Source organism: Bombina bombina, chromosome 2 (assembly GCF_027579735.1).
Source record: "Bombina bombina isolate aBomBom1 chromosome 2, aBomBom1.pri, whole genome shotgun sequence".
NCBI classification, from domain to species: domain Eukaryota; kingdom Metazoa; phylum Chordata; class Amphibia; order Anura; family Bombinatoridae; genus Bombina; species Bombina bombina.
In genome coordinates this window covers 894,757,578-894,774,652 of record NC_069500.1, presented here as the reverse complement: position 1 = coordinate 894,774,652, position 17,075 = coordinate 894,757,578, and the positions used below count along the sequence as shown (strand labels likewise).

The 17,075-nt window shown below is 41.3% G+C and overlaps 1 protein-coding gene across 2 annotated transcripts in view; it reads left to right on the top strand.

Annotated features, from left to right (window-relative positions):
• STAP1 (signal transducing adaptor family member 1) overlaps window positions 1-13,915 on the top strand; it is a 259,545-nt gene extending 245,630 nt beyond the window's left edge. The window contains exon 12 of one of the 2 annotated variants that reach the window (XM_053703267.1): window positions 13,004-13,915. The gene's annotated coding sequence lies outside the window, so the exon portion shown is untranslated. The remainder of the gene's footprint in view (window positions 1-13,003) is intronic. The other variant, XM_053703269.1, reaches the window with a different exon arrangement.
• Window positions 13,916-17,075: the final 3,160 nt, after the last annotated feature.

The window sequence follows — 17,075 nt, the reverse complement described above, 5'->3', positions numbered from 1 at the left end:
CCCTTCTGGCTTGGCCCCAGTTGACAACTCGGGGGTTCATCAGGTTTCAGTCGGACAACATCACGACTGTAGCTTACATCAACCATCAGGGAGGGACAAGAAGCTCCCTAGCAATGATGGAAGTATCAAAGATAATTCGCTGGGCAGAGTTTCACTCTTGCCACCTGTCAGCAATCCACATCCCGGGAGTGGAGAACTGGGAGGCGGATTTTTTAAGTCGTCAGACTTTTCATCCGGGGGAGTGGGAACTTCATCCGGAGGTCTTTGCCCAAATACTTCGTCATTGGGGCAAACCAGAGATAGATCTCATGGCGTCTCGACAGAACGCCAAGCTTCCTCGTTACGGGTCCAGATCCAGGGATCCGGGAGCGGTCCTGATAGATGCTTTGACAGCACCTTGGACCTTCAGGATGGCTTATGTGTTTCCACCCTTCCCGATGCTTCCTCGATTGATTACCAGAATCAAGCAGGAGAGAGCATCAGTGATTCTAATAGCACCTGCATGGCCACGCAGGACTTGGTATGCAGATCTGGTGGACATGTCATCCTGTCCACCTTGGTCTCTACCTCTGAAACAGGACCTTCTGATACAGGGTCCTTTCAAACTTCAAAATCTAACTTCTCTGAAGCTGACTGCTTGGAAATTGAACGCTTGATTTTATCAAAACGTGGTTTTTCCGAGTCAGTTATTGATACCTTAATACAGGCTAGGAAGCCTGTTACCAGAAAAATTTACCATAAGATATGGCGTAAATACCTATATTGGTGCGAATCCAAAGGTTACTCTTGGAGTAAGGTTAGGATTCCTAGGATATTGTCTTTTCTACAAAAAGGTTTAGAAAAGGGTTTATCTGCTAGTTCCTTAAAGGGACAGATCTCAGCTCTGTCCATTCTGTTGCACAAACGTCTGTCAGAAGTTCCAGACGTTCAGGCTTTTTGTCAGGCTTTGGCCAGGATTAAGCCTGTGTTTAAAACTGTTGCTCCGCCATGGAGTTTAAACCTTGTTCTTAACGTTTTACAGGGCGTTCCGTTTGAACCCCTTCATTCCATTGATATAAAGTTGTTATCTTGGAAAGTTCTATTTTTAATGTCTATTTCCTCGGCTCGAAGAGTCTCTGAGTTATCAGCCTTACATTGTGATTCTCCTTATTTGATTTTTCACTCGGATAAGGTAGTTCTGCGTACTAAACCTGGGTTCTTACCTAAGGTAGTCACTAACAGGAATATCAATCAAGAGATTGTTGTTCCATCCTTGTGTCCAAATCCTTCTTCAAAGAAGGAACGTCTTCTGCACAATCTGGATGTAGTTCGTGCCCTAAAATTTTACTTACAGGCAACTAAAGAATTTCGACAAACGTCTTCCCTGTTTGTCGTTTACTCTGGTCAGAGGAGAGGTCAAAAAGCTTCTGCTACCTCTCTCTCTTTTTGGCTTAGTAGCATAATTCGTTTAGCTTATGAGACTGCTGGACAGCAGCCTCCTGAAAGAATTACAGCTCATTCCACTAGAGCTGTGGCTTCCACTTGGGCCTTTAAGAATGAGGCCTCTGTTGAACAGATTTGCAAGGCTGCAACTTGGTCTTCACTTCATACTTTTTCCAAATTTTACAAATTTGACACTTTTGCTTCTTCGGAGGCTATTTTTGGGAGAAAGGTTCTTCAGGCAGTGGTTCCTTCTGTATAAAGAGCCTGCCTATCCCTCCCGTCATCCGTGTACTTTTGCTTTGGTATTGGTATCCCAGAAGTAATGATGACCCGTGGACTGATCACACTTAACAGGAGAAAACATAATTTATGCTTACCTGATAAATTCCTTTCTCCTGTAGTGTGATCAGTCCACGGCCCGCCCTGTTTTTTGCGGCAGGTAAATATTTTTTAATTTATACTCCAGTCACCACTACACCCTTGGCTTCTCCTTTCTCGTTGGTCCTTGGTCGAATGACTGGGAGTGACGTAGAGGGGAGGAGCTATATGCAGCTCTGCTGGGTGAATCCTCTTGCACTTCCTGTTGGGGAGGAGTAATATCCCAGAAGTAATGATGACCCGTGGACTGATCACACTACAGGAGAAAGGAATTTATCAGGTAAGCATAAATTATGTTTTTCATATGCAAAAGAAGGGGGAGGGGGGACTGTCTTATTTCCCACTTGCAGTGGGCTTTCCAACTACCTTTTCAACAGAGCTAAACTGAAAGCTTCTAAGTACGTTTTTAAACCATTTTATACTGGATTTTTATATCCGTATCTGTGCATCTTATTCTTTATAGTAGTGTCTATTACATGCAGTTATATGAAAATGAGTGTATACTGTCCCTTTAATTTACTAGGATTGGAAAAAAAGTCACACATATAAAAAAAATAAACTTTATTAGAACAAATTAAAATCAGGGAATTTAAAACTAAAATGTTAGCAAATTGCCAGTACGTGAACTGGTTATAAAGGGGTGAACCACACTGTTGTAATTATTTCTTATAATATTCGCTCATGTGAGAAAAAATAATAAACGCCACTCGTGTCAACGACTACAGATATTAGCCCCAGATACACTATGTACAATTATAATGTGTAATATAAAAGTCACTGGTATATCTCTTAATGTTTGTGTTAAGTAGCTCTAGATCAGGAATTATCGAGCCTATAAATTATTGTAGGTTCTAGTGCACTCAGAGATCTCTGCTATTGGGGTAATTAAATAGTCAGTGCAAGTACCATAATGCTATTCCTTAGTCTGTAAATATAGACCATCCAATAGTAAATACATATGGCACCTACTATGATTGTACCAATCGAGTATTCCCTTGTCATAGGTTATGAATTAGAGTCCACTATATAGAGTGGTTCCCATAATTTTAGGTATAGCCCTGCGTTTGCACCTCAAATGTTAACTTGATATGTTATAGTTAACACAAGGTTAATATCTATATCATAAGAGTATACTCAAATATGGGTATATATCACTTTAATTATAGTCCCAAAATTATACAGGCATTGCGGCCATCATAAATTTCCAACAGAGGTAATATTATGTTGCTATTGGTAGCATAAAGTCAACATAAATGTAAGTGTATATCACTTTAATTGTAATTATAACATACTCTGGGTACTAAAATCGTCTATGATAATATGCCGGTAGTCTATTGTATTACTAATGGTGACATAGAAATCGATTAGTATCTGCTCCTCAAATAAAGCCGGAAACCCGGCGAAACATGTCAAGGGAGGAGAGGGAGCTACTGGGGAGCTCCATAGTTATTTTAATACTTGTTGGCAATATTAGCGGGTTATTTGAACCCTATAACTGTTGTTAAATTTGACTTAAACTTAGCTTAAACTGACTTTATATAATTATTAAACCGGGGCAGTGATAATATCTCCCGGATGTACAAACAGATAACATACGTTGATTTAAGCTTTATACTATTTGTTCAGTGACGATATGAGGGATAAGAAACAGTCTCAAGTTTCATAATCGAATGATGTATTACCAACATACATGATATGCTGATTGAGCATTACTTTTATGCAAAGTTTGTTGGTGGCATCTGCTTATATTTTACTTGTTACTGAATTATATGCTAATTACTATTTAAACAACCACATGTTAAGTAGTCACAAGGAAAGGAAAGCGTTTCTTTAAATCATAATATTATATACAAATAAGAATGTAAATAAACTCTCAGTCTCTTTATACTCAGCACGCTCATAATAGGAGCAATTATAGAGACGCAGCTTAATGTGAGATTGTACAGAGCGATATTATTGTGGGTAATCACACATGGTCATAGTGCCCCTAGGATCTTGGAATCGCAATTAAAGTGATACACACAGACTAACAATTGTCCCAGATAAATACTAGTTTTACTGTATGGTGCAACTAATCAACTGAGCAAATATCCTTAATGTGAATGCAAGCAAACATTAACAAAATAAAGGCTATAATAACTACAGTATGAATGATATATGATAACCTCTCTTGGGGGGAATCGCTACATAAATAACAAGGAGCCTTACTTAGCACATATATGCAAGAGCATTCTACACGATTTGAGGAGCAGATACTAATGGTGACATAGAATTCGATTAGTAATACAATAGACTACCGGCATATTATCATAGACGATTTTAGTACCCAGAGTATGTTATAATTACAATTAAAGTGATATACACTTACATTATGTTGACTTTATGCTACCAATAGCAACATAATATTACCTCTGTTGGAAATTTATGATGGCCGCAATGCCTGTATAATTTTGGGACTATAATTAAAGTGATATATACCCATATTTGAGTATACTCTTATGATATAGATATTAACCTTGTGTTAACTATAACATATCAAGTTAACATTTGAGGTGCAAACGCAGGGCTATACCTAAAATTATGGGAACCACTCTATATAGTGGACTCTAATTCATAACCTATGACAAGGGAATACTCGATTGGTACAATCATAGTAGGTGCCATATGTATTTACTATTGGATGGTCTATATTTACAGACTAAGGAATAGCATTATGGTACTTGCACTGACTATTTAATTACCCCAATAGCAGAGATCTCTGAGTGCACTAGAACCTACAATCATTTATAGGCTCGATAATTCCTGATTTAGAGCTACTTAACACAAACATTAAGAGATATACCAGTGACTTTTATATTACACATTATAATTGTACATAGTGTATCTGGGGCTAATATCTGTAGTCTTTGGCACCATACGAGTGGTGTTTATTATTTTTTCTCACATGAGCGAATATTATAAGAAATAATTACAACAACAGTGTGGTTCACCCCTTTATAACCAGTTCACGTACTGGCAATTTGCTAACATTTTAGTTTTAAAATTCCCTGATTTTAATATGTTCTAATAAAGTTTAATTTTTTATATGTGTTCCACCTACTATATCTGCCCCTCAACTTATAAGTCCCTACAAGAGTAGCCCCCAATCTTATCTTGCTGAGCTGACAGACATGCTGTGTACAGGCTGCACTGCCATTGTCACTGTACGCAGAGATGGGCTCTCATACCTAGAGTGGTTCCCTGTCTCAGCACAGCCATCTCTTAGCCTCTTACCTTGCTCCTTCACGCTCTCCTGGAGATGCATCTGCCTGGTCCTCTTCTCCTAGCTGGCCATGCTGGAGATGTTGAGTGGCCAGTTTACGACTCAGGTGCTGCACACAGTAACTATGCCACCTATGTCTACCCAGATAAACAAAGAATGTCCAGGCACTCCTCTGATGAATGTAAAAGATCCAAACTTTATTCCATGATTAAAAACAGAAATAGTGTCAACAGCTTAGACACCGCTCTGACCCGACTCTACGACAGTGAGGACAGCTGGGCTCCTATGCAGCAGACATGTTTCGACTTGTTCACTGCTCACAGGCGCCCCAGCTTCCTCCAGCTAAATAGGCTCACTTCTTAAAGGTGTATAGTTAAATTTTCACAATAAGTCCTCACTATACCTCTTTACTTTAAATTAAAAACAGAGTATATTTATATACAAGTTAATACGGATACATTATAATTGCAAAATTATACAGGTGAAGTGACTATGATTAAATTTACACATAGATTAAGGGGTTTTATGCTCAGTTTGGCTATTTAACTCTATTTAATGTATATATCATATTTGTGTCATTATTTTTAAATGTATCAGTGATATTATTTTATTCATTTCCATTCACCTTATATTAAACTCGGGACTATACACACAGGTCAATGTCTCTCCTAAAGTTTAGACCATGTGGTATAGAGGTATTTAGGGTGAAGATCCAAAATGTTTCTCTCCGACCGAGTTTTTCCTGTCTATCACCCCCTCTTTTCTGTATAGGGACGTGATCAATTGCTTGGACTGTTAGTAGATTATAATCAGAATTATGAAATTTCCTATAATGTCCTGCTATTGGGGTGTCCGATTCTGGGTCCTCTATTGATCTTACATGTGCTAAAAAGCTGTCCTTTAGGGGTCTCTTCTTTTTCCCTACATATTGCTTAGAACACCCCCTACTGGTCAATAGATAAATGACATGTGTTGCTGCACCAATTTATGTAGAACTTAATTTTATGCGACTTTTGGGTACACAATGAAATAAAATTATCTCCTTCTGTTACATAGTCGCACGTTTTACAGATATTCCTTCTACACTTGAACATAACTTTCCTCTGTTTTAACCAACAGTTATTAGTTATTCTACCTGAGCAATCTGAGGGGGACATATCATTTCCTACTGTCTTCCCTTTTCTGGAAATAAAATGACATCCTCCTTGTACAATCTCTTTCAGTATAGGATCAGTATATAATATAGGGATACATTCTTTAACAATATTACATATGTTCCTATATTCTAGGCTACATGTTGTAATGAATTTAGTTTTTTGTGTCATATCCCTATTTTGTTTATTTCCCTGTTTGGTCTTATATTTCCACAATTCCTCTCTCGATAATGTGTCCACATCTCTACGGGCTTTATTCAGGGTATTTATGTAAATTCTCCTATTTTTTAGGCGTTCTGTGATAAGATCTGCCTGTACTTATTGGTACAATTTATTTTAGCCCTAATATTCTGTCCTTTAGGGATGCCCTGGATAGTATGTCTTGGATGGCATGAGCTGTACTCTTATTTAGTATTTCCAGATGTCGGTTTCCTATATAGGTCAGTTTCCTTACTTTCATTTTAATTATTTCCAGTAATCATTATGTCCAAAAAACAAATTTTGTTTTCATTTTGTTCACCCACTAATTTTATACCACTACTGTTGTGGTTCAAATATTCACAGAACATGTCTATGTTTTGTTCGTTCACTATCTATGATGAAAATCAGATCGTCAATGAATCTTACATACAATATGATCTTCTCCTGGAGGGGGTTTCCATCACCAAAGACTTGATACCGCTCCCACCATCCCATAAAGAGATTGGCGTAACAAGGGGCAAACTTTGCCCCCATAACAGTTCCACGCCCCTGGAGGTAGAAACCCCCCTCAAACATGAAAAAACATAAATTTTGCTTACCTGATAATTTCCTTTTCTTCTGATGGAAAGAGTCCACAGCTGCATTTATTAGTTTTGGGAATTAAGAACCTGGCCACCAGGAGGAGGCAAAGACACCCCAGTCAAAGGCTTAAATACTCCTCCCACTCCCCTCATCCCCCAGTCATTCTGCCGAGGAACAAGGAACAGTAGAAGAAGTATCAGGGTGAAAAGGTGCCAGAAGAATATAAGGACGCCCCACATAAAATTACGGGTGGGGAGCAGTGTTCCCTCTAAGGCCAGTTTTGTGTGCAGCCCAGCAGTGAAACAGTTAATTAGGTAACAACACCCTGCAATTAGCAAACACTGCACAATGCAGATGGCAAGGTATGGATCTCTTGTTAACTGTTTCACTGCTGGGCTGCACACAAAACTGTCCTTAGAGGGAACACTGGTGGGGAGCTGTGGACTCTTTCCATCAGAAGAAAAGAAAATGATAAGGTAAGCATAATTTATGTTTTTCTTCCTAAATGGAATGAGTCCATAGCTGCATTCATTTCTTTTGGGAAAACAATATCCAAGCTATAGAGGACACTAAATGCCAAGACAGGAGGGTACAATAGACGGCCCAAACTGAGGGCACCAGGCCTGAACCACTACCTAATAAAAAATCCTGCTTCGTCCGAAGACGAGAAAAAATTTAAAAGTAAAAACCCCAGTGACACTGACTCACAGCTAGTCCAGAGCCAAACAAGAGACCGCGAATGGATTTGACTGAGCCAACAGTCCTCCAAGAGACATCGTCGCCCAACAGACGGTCCCCCACCACTCACCCCTCACAAATGAAGGGGAAACCAGACTAAATACCCAAGGGGACAAGGCATAGGAGAACTGAGGAAACCAAAAGGTTCCCTTAATACAAAAAAGAAAACCTCCAAGAATGGGCCCAGCTCACAGAGACCCAAATGGACCCAAACAGAGAAGGAGGCCACGCCTATACTAAGCAAAACCCGGGACAATACCGGACACGGAGACAGAAAAAAACGTCTCCCCAACATCCTGCAAGCAGGGATGCAACTGAAAAGGCAAAGTCCTCCCTGCACCCAGCCATAGAATACCAAAGTATTCGACCGTGAAAGCATGTAATAGACCTAGGCGAAAACCCCAAGTTTAAGAACACAGAATCCATAGCAGGACGACACAGAGGGAGCTTGCAAGGAAGAAGAAGAAGTCAACAAGAAATGGACCGCACAAAACAGCCCCTCAACAGAGGGCATGCTTGAGGCAACCTAAGCTGCCGGACCTACTCTCAGGCCCCTAAAAAGGGGAACACAAAGCCTCCATCAAGGCCCCCCGAGAAGTAGAGTATACCCTCAGAACCCGAAGGTAGAGTAAACCCTCTCCTGTGAAAGGAGCAAAGGAGCAAAACCATCTCCTAGCAGACTGAGCTATCAGGATAGACTCAACAAGCTCACACATCCAAAGGAGACTGTGACCCTTAGAATGCTTGGACATTCTGACCTGCAGACCCACACCCAGCTGGACCAACCCAGTCACAAAGATCCAGTACAGGGGAACAAAAGAATCCCGGAAATGATACAGGAACAAGCATAAAGATGGTACAACACTCCAGAGTACAAGTACAACCCGACTCTGAAACAGACAAGACCATAGACCTAAGGATCTATCAAAACAAGGCCCCACAGTCTGACTTGGAGCCAGCAAGGCCCCAGATGGAACCAATTCCACCCTACACTTCTCAACCAGGAGAAGTCCCACAAAAGGACTCCATCTCCATAGGGAGGAGAATATCCCATAAAGAAAAAGGGAAGAGGCCAGAAGGGCAACAACTGTCCTCAAGGCCCGAAGCCACTGGCTAAGTGGGAAGAAAAATCCCCAACTCAAATGTCCTAGAAAAAGGACCCCCTACAAGTAGCTCGCCAAACAGAGGCACATTCGCCTGCAGAGCAGAGAATCCACAGGTACACTGGCAAACTAAATAGGGTTATGCAACCCTAAGGCGCACCAGAAAATGGAAATCCAACGCCAGCAGCTGGGTATGAACCCACAACCTTGAGGTGCAAGCCACACAGCTAACCCCTAGATAACATGGGTTACTCTGCTGTAAAGAGTAAGACATACTCCAAAAACCACGCCAACCCTGACCCGGTCAGGTAGATGGAGCAAGGACATAGCCCAAGTTCCCACTACAGTGGAACACCCCGACCAGCCCTGAGATCCAGGATCCCTAACAACCCAAAACTGGTTCAGGAAAAGGAGCTAAGCCCCAGAAGCAGAAGTCTTAGGGAGATAAAACAGGTCCGGGCACCTATAGTTCAGGTAACCATACCCTGGAACTACACATCCCAACTGGCCAAAAAGCCAGACAAGGGAATGGATGCATATCCAGAGAACCCGGATAGCAAGGAGAACTTGAAAGCCCCGACCAAAGGAAGGAAGCACCCCTAGCCAAAGCCCAATGCTCCAATGAGCAAGACTAGAAGTCGAATTAACTTCTTAAGCCTCAGGACAATAGAAGGGATACCTTGAGGTCCACAAAACCCTACTAGCAGGGCTAGTCTCTCCATCACCTCCACACAGGCAGAGGACACAGGGAAGAGAAAAGCTCTAAGAGTTCCCAGCTCCGGGGAACCCCGAGCTAAACAAAGTCCCCACAGGGATCAAAATCATCCAGAAACGCAGATCCTGAAAGGAGATCTAACTCACCCAGAGACAATAGAAGAAGACCCAAAGGTCTCATAACTCCATCAGACAGTACACGTCAAAGAGTAAGAGCTGCATCTAGATATACTCTAAACAGCTTACACGCACACCTCCAAGGTGTCAGGAGCTGCAACTGGTTTCAAACTGTAAACCTTCCGCATACTAGACAGCTATCCATACAAGCTGTTGGATCAAGCCCCAAAAGGACAAATCCAGAGCCCTAAAACAGAAGGCCAAAACGCTCAAACTGCGGTAATGGGGGGCTAAGCCCTCCAGCCCTCCACCGCAATGGAGGAGGAAACTCTCGGTTCTGATGATGTCAGAGTGGCGCAGCGGACACTCCCCTGACCCAGTCCTCTATGATTGAATGCTATAAGGACTGAAACAATCCTTCCCACCTCATGGACCCACAGATCCTCTCGAATGCTTAGTTGAACATGTAAATAAATGATAACCGAGCACTCGGCGCTTCTACCGAACCAGCCGAGCAGAACAGCGACACATGCCTGAACAGCCGCAAGACAGAACAAGCCCAACAGGACCAGCCTGCACTCAGGGTCCTAACCACAAGCTGCATAAATCCTCCCTCAGAGGGGAAGAAAGGAAAACAGGCATCGTTAACATGGGACTAACATGTCCAAAACAACTTCCGAAGAAGTAATAAAGAGTATCGATCCCAGAAGGTTTCCAAAGGAAACAATAACAAAATAAAAGACATCCCATTGGATACAAATAAAATATAAGGCAACCTGAAGGTTAACGCCAAAAAAAGACAAAGGCCTACCCGCAGGACCAGACAAACGGAACCCTATCTTTCAAAACTGGGAAAGAACTCAACAAATGACAAATAGGAGATTACCCCATCCCCACATGTCTAATGAGGTGCACCATTCGAATTATCAGACTGAAAATCCCTGTATCTGTTAACAATAGGGTCATTCAATAACTGAAAAGATGTCTGAGCAATACGCGAAGGCACGCAATCCTGTAACGAAAGGCACAACATCAGGAACAGTTCCCTCAGGAAACTGCAGAGGCCCACCCCAAGGCGGAAGACCCAGGACAATAGTGCACAAGCACATTCTTAAAGAAACGTCTGGACCCTGCAGATGAACAATCGCACATTATCTGGAAGCAAAAATGTGCTGCAACCTCTGGGGAGAACACGCCAGCCCGCCTGGAGGAACCATAAACTGGGTTACCCACATGTGTAGAAGGAAGAAATGGTAGGGAACTCGCCTCTTGGAGGATGGGACCCCCAGAGGCGAATGGCTCAGCAGACCCCTGATTCCCCAAGCCTGAGGAACCGGGTGCTCTCATATGGCATATGGAACAAAACTGGTTGACAGGAGTCAACAAGGCCAAACCGGATTAGTCACCGGACACCGAATCTGAATCTGAAATCAAAATCGTCTTGGTATCAGAATCCTCTGTAATTGAATCTGAAATGATCACAGTCTCAGCATTAGAATCCTCCATAGCTGGATAGAGGATATATAAATATGGACTAAAGTAGTAAAAACAAAAACGGCACCTGACATCCTTAATGGCTGGGGCACTCACCACCTCCTATGACCAGACCCCTGCGGACTAGAATATCTCCGTCGCCACACGGTCAGGAATGCGGAAATGGGAAATGGAGTGTAACCACGCCCAAACACAAGGTGAACCGTACAGTCCAAAAAAGCGCGCCCAGCCAAAAGGCCGCGTCACTGCCAAAGGCCTCAAAGTTCCAAACCACGAGCCCATAAACATCACACATAAGCAGGTTGAATCACATAACAAACATGATTATAAACCACCTGTTCAATAACCCCCCTCAGGAGATATTAAATCTTGAGTCCAAGATACTAAAAGAGACTCACTAAGACCCTTATGATAAGTTAAACCCGCAAGGTGGTAGCCTCTCGGGAAACTTTCACATTACAGTACATTGATAAATAAAGTAAAATGAAACGATCTTACCGGAATCTACGCCGTGGAACAGGAACACGGCCTTTCAAGTGTGATGGATAGTAGTATCACCTCCGACATGGACTTGAGAGAAGAAAGCAGGCAGCGGAGTGAAGTTCGACAACGCTGATTGCTTGAGGAGCTGTTAACATGAGTCGGGGTGGTTTCACAGAAAAGAATCTTCCTGCATCTCCGGACTCTAACTTTCATCCAAGCCCTCTCTGAGAGACTGACAGGACTACTTAAAACTCCTGTCCCATGCCGAAGAGTACTACCCACCATAAGAGACAAAAACAAAAATTAAAAATTCTGACACGTCTCTGCCAACCTCCTGGGACGAAATGAAAAGAATGACTCTGGGATGAGGGGAGTAGGAGGAGTATTTAAGCCTTTGGCTGGGGTGTCTTTGCCTCCTCCTGTTGTTCAGGTTCTTATTACCCAAAAGTAATGAATGCAGCTGTGGACACTTTCCATTTAAGAAGAAAAATTATGTGTGAGTAAATACTCTATGGATCTGACAATTAATTATTTAGTCGTTATGTCATAGTTACTGTGGTGCTCAAGAAAGAATTGGGAACAAAATGCATGGGGAGCCTGAGGCCTAGGCAGTGGGCAGGACAGTGATGGGATTGGGAATCACCTACACTCAGTATGCACGGTACTGCCTTTACATGACATTGGACCTCCAGGCTGCTTTTGACACCGGGGGACTTTTTTCACAGACATTTAATGCTCTACTGACCATGAGGAGCAACACTGAACAACAACTTCCCCAGCAGTGACCAAACTCCAGTGCCGGTCGCACCTGCTACCCCTACCCCTAGTGGCGGACCTTCAGGACCTGCCCGCATCTGCAATCTTTGCAACTCTAGAAGTTCCACCACTGATAGTTAACACAACTTCACTTACCATTTAACATGAACTGGTTATGCCCCTACATTGATATAATGTGCATGATATAGCAACATGTTACACATAATGAACTTAACTCAAGGTTGGCTTTTAAATGGACATTAAACAATAAATACATTATGTAACCTTAGTATTGAGATTATGCACCGCCTCCCTCTAATCATGAGTCCCGTAAGAATGAAAAATATCTTTCACTACATTGCAGTGCTGATATGTTTGCACATGTGCAGCAACACTCCTTCATATACCTGCAGTGTAAGCTATGTTCCATAATTTCAGCAACCATAACTAGAGGGGGACATGAAATGTATTTAGTGTTGTGTCACTTTAATATGATATATTATATACAATGTAATACAGAAAACTGAGGAGATTCAAATAAACTAGAATAATACTTGTGGCCATACAATTAAATTAACTTATTTTCTATTTTTTTTCAGGATGAAATACAGAAAATGGAAGGAAAATTTATATGAAGGAAACAACAAAAAGTTGTAAATAGCAACGATTGCATTATATGTAATATCAAATATCACTTTTGAAAAATTCTGTATAAAGAAATGCTTAAAAGAAAATTTTATAGTGACCGCTTCATGAAGAGTGGTGCTAGATTTGCTAAATTATTATGAAATGTATTATTTTCTGTTAAAGTCCTCCAAATTTAAAAGCTTTTGAGATGAAGGACTCTATTAATGAAAATAAATGGATATAGTGTGTTTTTGATGTGTCTGTTAGAGTACTTAAAGGAACAGGAAGCCCAACATTTTTCTTTCATGATTTAGATAAAGAAAACAATTTTAACCCTTTGAGTGCTAACGATGGCTCTGAGCCGTCGCAGAGTTTCCCACTTTGGTGCTAGTGACTGCTCAGAGCTGTCACTAGCACTCTCCCACCTTGAGGAAGATCTGGGGGCTCCCACCCGCTCCTACTCCGGCGATCATGCCTGTATAGTGACAGGCATCGCTGGGGCTTTCACGTTTTGCGTGGTGACGTCACGCGCAATGACATAATGACGTCAACACGCAACTTTTTTAATAAAATGACAATGTTAATTATAGGAAAAGGGGGAATGCTGTATCTCAGGCATCTAAGCAACTACAGAACCCCAAGACACTCCGCCTAACCTTTTCAACAGTGTAAGTCTTGAGGATCTGGAAAAAAAAAAAGTTAAAAAAAAAAATATTTAAAAAATAAAAAAAACATAATTTATGTAAGAACTTACCTGATAAATTCATTTCTTTCATATTAGCAAGAGTCCATGAGCTAGTGACGTATGGGATATACATTCCTACCAGGAGGGGCAAAGTTTACCAAACCTTAAAATGCCTATAAATACACCCCTCACCACACCCACAAATCAGTTTAACGAATAGCCAAGAAGTGGGGTGATAAGAAAAAAGTGCGAAAGCATAAAAAATAAGGAATTGGAATAATTGTGCTTTATACAAAAAAAATCATAACCACCACAAAAAAGGGTGGGCCTCATGGACTCTTGCTAATATGAAAGAAATGAATTTATCAGGTAAGTTCTTACATAAATTATGTTTTCTTTCATGTAATTAGCAAGAGTCCATGAGCTAGTGACGTATGGGATAATGACTACCCAAGATGTGGATCTTCCACGCAAGAGTCACTAGAGAGGGAGGGATAAAATAAAGACAGCCAATTCCTGCTGAAAATAATCCACACCCAAAATAAAGTTTAATGAAAACATAAGCAGAAGATTCAAACTGAAACCACTGCCTGAAGTACTTTTCTACCAAAAACTGCTTCAGAAGAAGAAAACACATCAAAAATGGTAGAATTTAGTAAAAGTATGCAAAGAGGACCAAGTTGCTGCTTTGTGAATCTGATCAACCGAAGCTTCATTCCTAAACGCCCAGGAAGTAGAAACTGACCTAGTAGAATGAGCTGTAATCCTTCGAGGCGGAGTTTTACCCGACTCGACATAGGCATGATGAAATAAAGATTTCAACCAAGATGCCAAAGAAATGGCAGAAGCTTTCTGGCCTTTTCTAGAACAGGAAAAGATGACAAATAGACTAGAAGTCTTTCGGAAAGACTTAGTAGCTTCAACATAATAATACAAAGCTCTAACAGCATCCAAAGAATGCAATGATTTCTCCTTAGAATTCATAGGATTAGGACATAATGAAGGAACCACAATTTCTCTACTAATGTTGTTAGAATTCACAACCTTAGGTAAAAAATTCAAAAGAAGTTTGCAGTACCGCCTTATCCTGATGAAAAATCAGAAAAGGAGACTCACAAGAAAGAGCAGATAATTCAGAGACTCTTCTGGCAGAAGAGATGGCCAAAAGAAACAAAACTTTCCAAGAAAGTAATTTAATGACCAAAGAATACATGGGTTCAAAAGGAGGAGCTTGAAGAGCCCCCCAGAACCAAATTCAAACTCCAAGGAGGAGAAATTGACTTAATGACAGGTTTTATACGAAGCAAAGCTTGTACAAAACAATGAATATCAGGAAGATTAGCAATCTTTCTGTGAAAAAGAACAGAAAGAGCAGAGATTTGTCCATACAAGGAACTTGCGGACAAACCTTTATCTAAACCATCCTGAAGAAACTGTAAAATTCTCGGTATTCAAAAAGAATGCCAAGAAAAATGATGAGAAAGACACTAAGAAATATAAGTCTTCCAGACTCTATAATATATCTCTCTAGATACAGATTTACGAGCCTGTCACATAGTATCAATCACAGAGTCAGAGAAACCTCTTTGACCAAGAATCAAGCGTTCAAACTCCATACCTTAAAATTTAAGGATTTGAGATCCTGATGGAAGAAAGGACCTTGCGACAGAAAGTCTGGTCTTAACGGAAGAGTCCACAGCTGGCAAGAGGCCATCCGGACAAGATCCGCATACCAAAACCTGTGAGGCCATGCTGGAGCTACCAGCAGGACAAACGAGCATTCCTTTAGAATCTTGGAGAATACTCTTGGAAGAAGAACTAGAGGCGGAAAGATATAGGCAGGATGATACTTCCAAGGAAGTGATAATGCATCCACTGCCTCCGCCCGAGGATCCCGGGATCTGGACAGATACCAGGGAAGTTTCTTGTTTAGATGAGAAGCCATCAGATCTATTTCTGGGAGTTCCCACATTTGAACAATCTGAAGAAATACCTCTGGGTGAAGAGACCATTCGCCCGGATGCAACGTTTGGCGACTGAGATAATCCGCTTCCCAATTGTCTATACCTGGGATATGAACCACAGAGATTAGACAGGAGCTGGATTCTGGCCAAACCAAAATTCGAGATACTTCTTTCATAGCCAGAGGACTGTGAGACCCTCCTTGATGATTGATGTATGCCACAGTTGTGACATTGTCTATCTGAAAACAAATGAACAACTCTCTCTTCAGAAGAGGCCAAGACTGAAGAGCTCTGAAAATTGCACGGAGTTCCAAAATATTGATCGGTAATCTCACCTCCTGAGATTCCCAAACCCCTTGTGCCATCAGAGACCCCCACACAGCTCCCCAACCTGTAAGACTTGCATCTGTTGAGATTATAGTCCAGGTCGGAAGAACAAAGAAGCCCCCTGAACTAAACGATGGTGATCTGTCCACCACGTCAGAGAGTGTCGTATAATCGGTTTAAAGATATTAATTGAGATATCTTTGTGTAATCCCTGCACCATTGGTTCAGCATACAGAGCTGAAGAGGTCGCATGTGAAAACGAGCAAAGGAAATCGCATCCGATGCGGCAGTCCTAAGACCTAAAATTTCCATGCATAAGGCTACCAAAGGGAATGATTGTGACTGAAGGTTTTGACAAGCTGATATCAATGTTAAACTTCTCTTGTCTGACAAGGACAGAGTCATAGACACTGAATCTATCTGGAAACCTAAAAAGGTTACCCTTGTCTGAGGAATCAATGAACTTTTTGGTAAATTGATCCTCCAACCATGATCTTGAAGAAACAACACAAGTCGATTCGTATGAGATTCTGCGAAAATGTGAAGACTGAGCAAGTACCAAGATATCGTCCAAATAAGGAAATACCAAAACCCTGTTCTCTGATTACAGACAGAAGGGCACCGAGAACCTTTGAAAAAATTCTTGGAGCTGATGGTAGGCCAAACGGTAGAGCCACAAAACTGGTAATGCTTGTCTAAAAAGAGAATCTCAGAAACTAAAAGTGATCTGGATGAATCGGAATATGCAGATATGCATCCTGTAAAACTATTGTAGACATATAATGCCCTTGCTAAACAAAAGGCAGGATAGTCCTACAGTTACCATCTTGAATGTTGGTATCCTTACATAACGATTCAATATTGATAGATCCGGAACTGGTCTGAAGGAATTGACCTTCTTTGGTACAATGAAGAGATAGAATAAAACCCCAGCCCCTGTTCCAGAACTGGAACTGGCATAATTACTCCAGCCAACTCTAGATCTGAAACACATTTCAGAAATGCTGAGCCTTTGCTGGGTTTACTGGGACACGGGAAAGAAAAAAATCTCTTTGCAGGAGGCCTTAA